The 12,003-nt window shown below is 42.7% G+C and overlaps 1 long non-coding RNA gene across 1 annotated transcript; it reads right to left on the reverse strand.

Moving 5' to 3' along the window:
- Window positions 1-1,600: 1,600 nt before the first annotated feature.
- On the reverse strand, window positions 1,601-6,465 carry LOC125023319. Its single transcript, XR_007114578.1, has 3 exons — window positions 6,328-6,465; window positions 3,690-3,835; window positions 1,601-1,614 (listed from the first exon to the last, which is right to left on the reverse strand). It is a non-coding gene; the product is annotated as an uncharacterized LOC125023319 (long non-coding RNA).
- Between the last annotated feature and the right edge of the window lie 5,538 nt (window positions 6,466-12,003).

Below are 12,003 nucleotides of genomic sequence, written 5' to 3' on the forward strand. Positions count from 1 at the left end.
AACCTTTGTTTAACATCTGGTTAGGTGTTACCCCTAGCGTACAACGGGGTGCCTTGTTATTTCATTAACACAAGCAGGAAAAGAAACCCAATCAGCCAGGGGCAACACCTACGCCAAAGCAAAAACAATCCAAAGAAAGTACAGTATTATCTTATCTGTTAATGCTCCAACAAAATAACTAAACATACATTGAGTTCACAAACAAGTATTTCTTAAGAAAAAATGCAGTAAACGTCCGCGGTTAATAGCTTGAGTTCTGTTTGGAGTCGCGTTCTTCTCGTAGGTGCAGATCTGAGGTCAGGTTAGACATCGGGTTTCAACCAACAGCAGCCATTGCGAAATGCAGCGGAGTCAGTGACGGCAGATCGGCATCTAGAGACGACTTTTTGTACAGGTTGGCACAGCTGGAGGCTTGGCCAAAGGCTGCGGACAGCCATAGTGAGGCCACAGGCAGAGAAGGTCTGTTGGTACAGGGTTTGGGTGGGAACATGCTGTAGTCCGAGTCAAAGGCTTTAGCCGCTTGCTCCGAAATGACTCAAGGACAAAACTCCCACAAAAAATAAAAAAAATAAATAAATTACAAAAAAAATAAAAAAAATTAAGCGCTTATTGAGCTTTTTGTGGGACACCAGGTCGAATTTGGCACACCTGGCCTGGCGCCTACGTCCCATTTCTGGTTGCCCACATGCATCCTCCCACTCCCTGCCTATGGCACAGCTGCCCATCCTTTACCCAACACCTCCCTTCATGACAAAAAGAAGGAAGAAAATACTGGTTTCCTACAGATTATTAATGTCCAAATCCCTTTTCAAGTTAAGCTGATACTTGTAGTTAATTCACCAGCATATATGAATATTACCAAAGCACCTTGGATCATACTCAGTGATATACTGATCTTAGCCACTGTGAGCACAAAATACCTGCCCCCTAGCTGTGGCTCTGGGGTATGGCGCTTTTCCAGAGTGGCTATTTTTGGGTGTGTATGTGTTGCTTAATGTGTGTGTGTGTGCAGCTCCTCTATGATCAAAACACGGCTGCTTGGAGTATTGTGCATGTCAGGGAGAGGTCTGAGGGTGAATTTAGATAGTGTGTATGTGTGTGTGCATGAGTGTGTGCAAGTGTGTGTGTGTGAGGACAGGAAAAGCGGGACGCAGCTATAGGATGATGCAAGGCTTCTTGTCCTTGAAAGGGTTTTCAGAGGTGGGCACGCCGACCAGCAGGGGGTCGCTACGAGCATGCTGCTCACAGTAACTCATCAGGTCTGCCGCCGCTTTAGACACCTGACAGGACGTGGAGGGGGGAGGGCAGAGAGGGGGAGGTGGGGGGAAAGCAAAGGAGGGAGAGATAAGAAAATAAAATTTTAGCGCGCGCGGAGAAGAATCCGTCCAGGAGCGGGAAGAACAGGGACGGGAACACAAAGATTGAGGTGTAAGGAGAATCAAATGTGGATAAATAAGCTGCACATATGCAAACAAAAACAGGCCAGAAAAGCTTTTACCTTAATGCGTTCAATCCCTGCCTCGATCCTCAGCTGTTCCACCAGTTTTCTGGCCTGGGCGATATTATTAGTGGTAGACATGCTGATCCATCAGAGTACACCAACACAGGAGAAAACTGAAGAGAGAGAGAAAGAGTTTAGCCCCAAATTGGCTTCTCTAAAACCCTGTGCGTCTCATGTTCTGCTCAGAACTGAGCAAATCTTTCTGGTGACATAAAAAATTCAACGCGAGACTCGTTAGCAATTTTTCCCCCCAGAAATTTCAAGCTCAAGGTTTGATTAAAATCTCAGACAGAGAGCCTCAGGTTAAGATTTCTGTTTCGTTTAACTACTCATTTAAGATCAAGATTGAGCTTTCACTCCTGGTATAATTACATTAGCAGGAACATGATCTCAAAGTACATTAATACTGAAAATACAAGATTGTAAGAGTCTATTAGCGAGTGTAACTTTGCTATTAACTGGGCGTAAAGGGATCCATTGTTACAGAAGAATCACGAAGAACAACTTCTGTGTACTCTTGTGACAAAGGACTCTGCATGTCTCAATTTCTCTTCTTTTGTTTTGTTTAATACTTTAATTCATTACATTTATTTATCATTACCCCTGAAATGTTCCTCTCCACTTTCCCTCCTTCTGTGTATCATCAATAAAATGAACAATAGGGACAAATAAAAACTAAGAAGAAGAAGATATTTTCTTCTTCTGTAAAAGGCTCCGAGGTTAAGATTATTTTCTTCACACTATTATTTCCAAGGTCCTGAGTGAGTACTTTTAGTAGTAGGAACAAGTCAATACAATAAACATTTGTTAGCCGAGTTTCCTCCACAACTAAAGGAGAAAGACACTCTCTGAAGAATACACCTCAGGAAACGTACTCATTCATAATTTTCACTCTGTGCACTGCTAATTATGATCTTTTTTTTCAGTTATGTTCAGTACTTATTATGGCATATGATATTCAGCCTCCATCACTTTCTTAACTTTGGTTATTTTCTCCTCAAACTCTAGTTAGTTAGTTACTTAACCCTGGTATAGCTGCTGTTATTAGTAGCCATGAAGTATATTTTGTACCACTTAATGTATTAACTCTTACATATTTTTTTTCTCTAAACTTATTCATATCGTATTGTATCGTGTATCGTATTGAATTTTATCTTATCTGATCAGAAGTCTCATCTTAACCTCCTGAGACCCAAGCTTTTATTTGCTATGCATTTTTAATTTCTCCACAGTATTTGGGGTTAGGAGGACCGAAGACACAGAAAAACTAAATATAATCTTTGAACAGGAAATAGTAGTTTTTGAAAAACAAAAAACAATGTCCTCATATGTGGACAAAGGTATTATTTCATTATTTACATGTTATTTTTTATTTTAATACCTGAACATGGCTGAGCAAAGACAGAGCAATTAAGTCCTGACATCCACAAACGAAAACTTGCTAATTACCAAAGTTGTAGCTCATTGCTGTTGGTGAAATTCGTTAAATTTGTGATATGAAATATCAAACTAGAAAAGTTAATAAGCATGAATAAATAAGTTTTAATCTCTGTTACCACTAGAAATAAGGATGATGGGTTTAAATGAAGCAGAATAAGCTGCAATACCTATAAACTTAAACCTTTTTGTCCCCATATGAGGACACAGGGTCTCAGGAGGTTAATAGTAAAAAACTAAAAAAAAGCACACTTTGAAGGTAGTGATGTTACAGGATCACCCTGTTGTACCCGTTTCTAAACTGAAACCACACATTTAAGTTGTTCAGGAGGAGGATGTACTGTTGCAGAGCTGCAGCACCACTGGGAGGTGATTACATGGTGGTGCAACAAGCTCAAAATACAGTTTATTAAGGTGCCAGAGTACAGTAAAAGGCAGTGTAACTAAGACTTGAGCTTGATGTGCTTATATAATCAACACTTGGCTTTAAAGCTAAATATTCTCTGGATGTAAACAGTTTATCAAACTGTACAAACACACAGATTAACATACATTAAGTACATTAAATTGAGATGTACATTTTGTCATGTCAAACCTTCCAACAAACCCCCACTCAATACTTCCCCTACTTTCAAGACTTTGTGAGCGCGTTGAGTTAATTCTCTGTAAAGCCGGCTTTGGGATACTTTGCAGAATGAGCGACCAGAGACCATGGAACATGATATAATGGCCACTACGAACAGAGTGTTACCTGACTGGTGGTGCGCAGACAGGACTCTCTTTGAACACTAATAGGAGAGGACGATCTGAGTGACGCAGGGACGGCAGGGCGAACGGTTGCCAAGTCAAAATGACAGAGCTGGAGTTGGACGGCGGCTGAGCTCACATTGGCTTTGTCTATGTGAGAGAAGAACAGGTGAGGTGGAGACATGAGTTGACTGCTCACAAAGCTACTCAGTCATAAAGATTTTAAAAGAAAATGACTAGATTCAAGAATATGAATTTTCTTTTAGGTCACACGCTGAATTTGCTTCATTGCCACGCTGTCATCACCAAGCTCATATCCCAACATCCATCATCACAACTTCACTTTGCACCCCTTGGACCACATCGCTGATCCAACAGTGGGACATTCCTTCATTTCTAAAACTCATCCACCCAGACCCCTTGCTTCTTTAATCACTGACACCCCTTTTAACCCAGCGTGGGAGTACCCGCCCCCCCGTCAGCAACCAAAGTGAACCTGGCGCCTCACATACATGGCTGCGAGTGCCACCGCCGTGTCTCTCGCTGTGTCTCTCTGTCTGTCGCCCTCTCCCTCTCAGGAGGAGAGTCCTGCTTTAATTACTCCTACTGTGGAGTAGCTCTGAGAGTCATGTCTGTAATTAGGGTTTTTGTGTGTGAGTGTGTGCGTGAGAGGGAGAGAGAGAAAAATGAAGGTAGCGACTACTATAATAACACCTGAGGAAATTTTGTCTCTGTCTGTCTTGGCCCACATATTGGTATTGTTCTACATTCATTGATTGTCTCTTGGTACAATCATAATGTTAAAACCTGATCTTAATCTTGAACCCTTGGAGATGAAAGTGTTTCTGATTTTAGATGGTTATTATTATTTTACTTGTGTCCCTTTCCTTCTGTTTCATGTCCAGAAGTGAACTGAAGAAGCTACTCGGATGACAGGCGAAACATCTTCTCAAAACTCTACGAGCCTTTTTAAAAAAGCCTCTAGGTTTACCATGACCTGGATGACTGAGAACCCTCGTCTGTTTAATGTCACACACGTGTTCAGAATTGACATTCACACAGGATGTTGTGTTGACTTTTAAGATTAACGGCGGGAATATTAATCCTGCTGACACATCACCGCCTAAAAAGGAACTCAAGATAATTCACAAAATCAACATTTTCTCAATAAAATGTGTCGTGTCTTAGCAGCTTAGTTGAATAATTACCAGAGAATAATATTTATGCGCCCCAACAATGACTCAAATCTAGGGTTAAACAACTTGTGTTAACCGTAAAAGTGGCGGTTTATTCTACTTGCAAACACACAGACACACACACCTGTTCCATCACAACTCACTCTGTGCTTCTCATTATCTGTCATGTCCCTAAATCACCACACTTGCAGCAATATGCAACAAAAGCTGGACACCAGAAGCTTATTGCATGGGTTGTTTGGAGCGTTATTGCTGCTAAATGTTTTGTCTTGCAGCACAGCTATGCTAGAAACCAGATGACAGCACGTTTATCTTCAATGCTTAAAGACTTTTGATACAAAGAGTGTTCATCGTATTCAAGAAATGTCAGACTACGTTAGTTATTTCACACTTTGGGGCTATTAGACGAGCTCTGATTTCTGCAGCCTGTTGATTTTTCAAACTTTCTGCTATGGCGCACACCGTGTCCAGAGAAGAAAGCTGATGTGCCACTTAAATGTAAGGAAAGAAAAACGACACTAACGCGGATTTCCACCACAGTCGCCTCTCTCCTCTCCTGTCTTGCTCCCCCGAAATTGAAAACCAATCTTAGAAAGCCCGTGAACAGAAGCATAACATACACAGTAAGCCGATTATTTGTCTTGGTCTGGACCAAAAACATCACCAGAGCCGGACAGCCAGCCAGCCAACCAGCCAGCGAGCGTGCAGAGGCTCTCAAGACGCGCAAAAATGCATCAATCCTTATTGATCCCAGCAGCTCCTGTGCGCTGATCGGGCCTACAGTACGAAGCCATGTCCTCTGCTATAGGCCCTGCTCGCTGCTCCACCGTGTGAAAACACAATGCGGGCATTTTGATGGATAGAACAGCATGTCCTCTCTCTCCCATGGCTATCCACGCACCACACACACGCGCCAACATACACACGCATACGCACAGGCGCGCAGGCACGGGCAGATCTTGTGCACATATCAAAGCCAGGGATATTTCCCCAAGTGAAGACCAGACTAGACCGCTTCAGGTCTGCAAATAGGCCCTGATTGTTAGCCGTGGGAGCAGGGTGGTGACATGTTTTGAGGGAGGCTGGCTCCAGTAGCCAATATAAACCCATCCAGCGACAACGGCCACAAGGACCGGAGCGCATGCCGTTATGTTCCGCTATTATGCAAATTGATGGGCCTACTTCTGTAAATCAGATCCAGTCGCTGTGGCTTGTGCGTCCTCGCAGTCCAGTCGGGCTGTAGGAAATCTTCCACTGACCCTGTCCCCGGTCCTCCCCACCCTCTCTGCCGGCAAAGGGCTGGGGAAATCCGGATTCGTGACACTGATGAAGCCCCTCTCCGCTGCAGACGCCCTCGGCGACGAGAAGCCGGGGTTGCAGAAGCGCACAGAGGCGTTACAATTAACACACACGGGCAGAAAAATAGCCGAATATCTCCAAACTCACCTCCGAATGCGCCGTATTGGTGATTTAAAGGGCCAGATCCGCTGGTTTCTCACCCTCTCTGCTCGTTCACTCCCCGTCTTCACCGAGCCAAACGCCTCCCCCTCCGCTACCAGTGTCTGTCCACTCCTCTACCCCTCTCTCCCCTCCCTCCCTTTCTCCTTTCTCCCTCCCTCCTTCCCTCCATCCGATCCAGCCACAGCTTTAAACCAAGAACCAAAACATTTTAAAAACATATACTCAAGAGTGCGACCTCCAAACTGGATAATTTAAATGCCACAGTTTCCGGTTATAGAGAAATAGATAGGCTATAATCATCTATTTTGATGGGGACCACTTGTGTCCCGAAGGCTCCTGTAGCTCCAGAGTGGATATTATGAAGTGTAGATTCAGTACGGGTGCTTGCATGAATGAAATGCCCATTCAGATCTAAATTAAAAAAACATTCCCTCGGTGTATAAACCTTCATTTAGAGTCCTATTTTGGGGGAAGGGAATTATAATCGCATCACTCAGGTCTATCCCTTGAATTGTTTTTCATCGACACCAATCTGATCACATCTCTGATCTTTTGCAAACTGAAGAAACATGCATGTGTTCGCTAATGTCCAAGGCAAATCATAAAAAAAAGTTATCAGAGAATGTGCATGAAGACGAGCATACGAAACATAAAACACATTTTGACTTTTGGGTAATTTTATAATCTACCTCAGATAACAGTTGTCTCCAACACATCTTTTCATTTATTAGTTAAATGCACTGACAAACGTGAAAAACGTGTTTCTATGAGCCAAATATGTACATCTGTTTGGAGTCCTCTTCTTTGCGCAGTGAAATAAATTTCCTGTTATTATTATTGTATTTGTGCATTTATTTAATACTGCAAAGCATGCTTATTATATTGGACTAGTTTAGTGCTCGATTTACGGCTGCTCGTCTGTTACTCACCCTGTTCCTCCACTGACACCGACATGCGTCTGTATTACTCTAACAGCAAAGCGCCAGTGAGTTCTGCAGCCACGCGGTGGCGCCATAGACCCATCGGACTCGAGACTTCTCAGGGGAGGTGTGGGCCTCTCCTATTCCTGGCAGGCCCTGCAAACAGCAACCTCCGTTTCCATCGAGCTGTGGTCCACTCCTCCACACGGAGCTAAAAGCCTCTGCATTAGCTGCATGATTATTGGCTGAACATGGACGGGTATGTTGCAGTGTGATGAAGGGGACAAAAGGTTTCATGTGTGGGATCTTCTTATTTTTTTTGCGCAAGGTCTTTGTTTTTAGGCCACAAAAACACAGTGTGATGCTGATATGTGTACGGGTACATATTCAACCATAAAACAACTGACGCACACGGGCGCGTCTCCTTCATGGCTACATAGAAACCTTTCCTGGACGTTTCTTGTATCCACAGGAGAGCTATTTATAACTCACGCAGAGAAGCTACCGCATTGGCCTCATTTCTACTGATGTGTGAAATTATGCTGATGCCTATACATTTCTCTTTCATTTCCTCACCTTTTAGCTTCAATTTCCCCCCCTCTCTCACTTCTTCATTTGCCTCATTTCCTTCTTCCATTTCAGACCCAGTATTTCCCTCCCCGTCCCTCCCTCCTGTGTGTGCCGTTGAGGAGGCAGTAGGTTATCTACAGTGGATTAGAGCAGAGCTCTTCATTCTCTCACAAATCAGCTGTGGGAGCTTGTGAGTCACCCCTTAAAGATGCTCTCAGGCTGACAGAGGTTTGTCTTGTGTCTAGTGTGTGCTTGCAGGCTTCTCTTTGCTCCAGTAGGCCACACAGACTTCCCCAGTTGTCTAGAAGCGCACATGTGCATGCAGACCATCTGACTAATTAAGCTCAAGCTGAGGGGTTGCCACACTGGCCTGGGGAGTGAGAGTTTTTGTCTTCGTTACACCCCAGCAGTAGCAGCAGCAGCAGGCTGGGAGACCTCTGCCTGTCGTAACGCATCTCCATCCCCACCAGGGTCACACCACACTGATGCGACAACCGTCGTCAACGTCACAGTGTCGCCATAGCAACCGCGCAGGGCACAGCATCCCCAAGCAGATGTTGAGAGAGAAGTGAGAGTGAAGGGGGGGGGGGACTGTGAAGCCGACCGGTCCCCGTGTGAATTAAGCTACTGTAAAAGCGTCTACAGTCACAGCAGCAAAGCTTTGAGACAGACTCGCAATCTACACTCTGAAAGGTCGGCCCTAAGCAAACATAATGTTGACTATATTCAAGCGTGCAGTGTTGCCATGTAACTGAAGCCATCTACTTGAATTCTGGAGACCACGTGAGTAGACATTTGAGGCTTTCATGTGGCAGGCTTCTCATAGGCCTACTCAAAATAAGATGGAAATACCTACTTTTGGTTTCTCCACAGCTTACTATTTAATAAGTAAACATTAAGGCTTATCAAAGATATCACTTATGGTACATTGGTATAGATTCAACTACTCAATAAATTGTTAAAATAAGTAATAACCAACTCTAAAATGCAGCTTACACATCAATGAGTATAAATACAATATGCTAATGATACTTTAACATAAGTAATAGTTTCAATTTGGTGCTTTGAAAAGACCAACATATGTCATAGATGAGCATTTAAAATTGGCTAAAGATCTTAGTTTAGGTCAAATCTGAACAAGTTCAAGTTCCTTTGTTTGCCCTCATGGCTGCATCCCGGTGATTTATTAATGATACTTTGGCACTTTTACTTAAATCGCAGGTTCACTCTTTCAAAAACAACAAAATGGAATAGACATGTGGTGTTTAAAACTGTCCAAACTATCTCACATTTTTGTTTTTATATTCCTGCCGAATGCATGGCTAGCTATGTTCGGTAGCCCGAGCTACTAAGGGGCCCTTTAGCCAGAAATAAAAGATTAAAAAAATACAGGAGTTGGGGGAAGGTTCCTTCTTTGGTGCTTTGTTTCTTGCGTTAATTACTTCCCCCTTTTTGTTTGTTTAATTGGTTTGTCCTTGTGTGCTCCGCCCTCATTAGTTCCACCTGTGTCTCGTTAACCCATCAGCCCTTGTGTGTGTGTGTGTGTCAGTGTCTATACATAGTCCTGCCGTTCCCTTTCTCAACGGCCTTTCCCTGTTGAACAGCCTGTTTGTTTCCCTGTTGTTCCAGCCTGTTCATTCATCTGTTCCCTTACTCTGAATTTACCTGCTTGTGTACCCTCTTGGTTCCTTACCTTTGGTTCACTGGGTTACTCTGCCTCTCTCCGCAGCACCTTTTGTTACCGTGTTTGTTTAGTTAAACTAGTTGGGGCTAGTGTGAACTCAGCTTAAATCCCTGCTCATCTCTAAAGTCATTTGCTTATTGTTTTGTAGCTGACAGTTGGTTGCTAGTGGACATTCGAGTTCCTGGTTGCCTTGGTAATCCTCTCGGTTATTTCCCACCCTGTGTTTCTGTGTGAGAAGACAAGTTGGAAACTAAGTGAGTTATTGCAGAAAACTAGCATCAGGTGTGTGGAAATACTTCACTGAAGACGAAGCCCCTGCAACCATGACATGCAAAATACAGTATGTAAGTCAGTCCCGAAATACAACAAAAGTACTACATCCGCTAACGCTAGCAGAGGAACGGTCCAAATCCTCCCGACAGCAGCTAATTAATGACTTCATCAGACGCCCTGTGGAGACAGAGAGAAGGAGGCTGTAAATCAACAATCTGCTGCTGAAAGCTTGGCTTTAGTATAGTAAGATCCAGCTACACTGGATCTTACATCGAGATGTGGAGTACTACTAAATGCTATTGATGGTTGCCTGTTTTTATACAGGCTATACATATCTGCAGCACACAGTATGTAGGGCATGAGCTGCTGTTCTCAGCATATGTATTCAGGTCAAGATTATAGATTTAACTGCTGCAAAAAAAGTGTTTTTGTGACATCATCAACAACTAAATCGGTTGCTCCCATTGGTCGTGGAACGCTACTGAAATACCGATACTTATCGAACATCACTAGTCATCACCTCAAAGTTGAGATCAGTTAAAACTACGCCCAATTCACTCATTAGCAGTTCACGGTCCCTTTTCGCCATTTTCTTGCTAGCGTCTTCCTGTTTTTACGCCTCTTTGGTTTAGGTCACTTAGCGTAGGAAGCATCGTATGAGTGTAAACATAAACAGATGTTCACGTAGTCACACATTTCAGAGTAAAACGTACTCAGTGTATTTCAGAGCTTCACATGTCTCCTTCATCACTGACACGATGTGGCCATTTTACGCTTCAACACACCGAATTTATCTATTTAAAATTTCATGGCTATTCTTTAAATAGTACAGATAAACCAACACTGACGTCCTCAGAGCTGTGATACCAGCACGGACCAGCACAGGTGACGCTGAGTCATCGCACACAAGCCGCAAAAAGAGAGAGAGGCGGAAAATCAACAAAACTCAACAACAAACTCCTCAGTTCACATTTTTATTAGGAAAATCATTTTGCAGATTTGATTATTGTCATCTATATATATATATATATATATATTTATATATGTTAGTTTCAGTTATTCAGAGGATGCATCAGCACAGTATATTTTAATAGGAAGACTATTGCTAGAATAAATATCTATACATCATAATTAATTAAATAATAATAATAATAATAATAATAATAATAAAAAAATTCCCAACAGGGGAAAATAAATAATCGAGAGAATCATTTACAAAAAACAATAAGTGCTTAAAAGAAATGAAAGAAATTGCAAAACAGAAGCCATAAACGCTGCTGAGGAATTTATTTAAAAAATACAAAGATGATTCACAGTTTGTGTCCTTGTTCTCATGCTGGCTGGAACACCAATAGGGACCATGCAGGAATGAAGGGCCAGAGCGACAGGATAGTACCAAACTACGTTACCCTCAGAGTTTAGGCTATGCGGCCCACTACATACCCCCTTGTCTGCAGAAAAACACAGATTGCGAGGATCTGAGGCGACCAGACCAGATGTAAAGTGGGGTGAGTTAGAGCGGTTGGCCCGGCCGGTGGAAGTGTTTTACCTACTTCCATCGCCCAGCACTGATTTCCATCGAGATCCTACTGACGTGAAGCTCGACTGGACAGGACGGCGGCGCGCCCCTCGTTGGTAGAAATGAGCCTGATGAACTAGAAAGTCGCGGCTTCTCCCGTGTATTGAGGTTCTATTGACTTAGTGTCAGCTTCACATGGTCTGAAGGTGTCCATCTTGCCACAGAAACACATGTGAACCACGCTCCCTTCTGCTGTACGAGGCTGAGAAGACTCCTCAGCGACGTGACCAGTAAGCACCCAAACACCAACAAAATGCAGATATCTACGGAGGCCCAAACTGTAGTAAATAATTATGAAATAAATAATCATACAAATTCGAAAGAGTAAATATATAATTTAGCTATAAAACCATCAAATAATCAAAAAAATCTTTGTAAAAACGTCTTTTGCCAAAAAGTAGTCGTTCAATAAATGACATTGGCCTCAAACTCTGTGATTATAAAGATGGAATTTTAAACATTCACTGAATTATGTCATAATTACACATTTCGCATGATTTTCTCATATGATTATTTATTTGATAACTTCTCCATTATTCAGCTAATATTGGACGTATTTGGCCTCCATAGATTTCCTCTTTTCAAGTCACTCAGTTGTTTTATTTTTTTCTTGCTGGGAACATCATGGAAAGGCC

This window comes from Mugil cephalus, chromosome 17 (genome assembly GCF_022458985.1).
Source record: "Mugil cephalus isolate CIBA_MC_2020 chromosome 17, CIBA_Mcephalus_1.1, whole genome shotgun sequence".
Taxonomy (NCBI): Eukaryota; Metazoa; Chordata; class Actinopteri; order Mugiliformes; family Mugilidae; genus Mugil; species Mugil cephalus.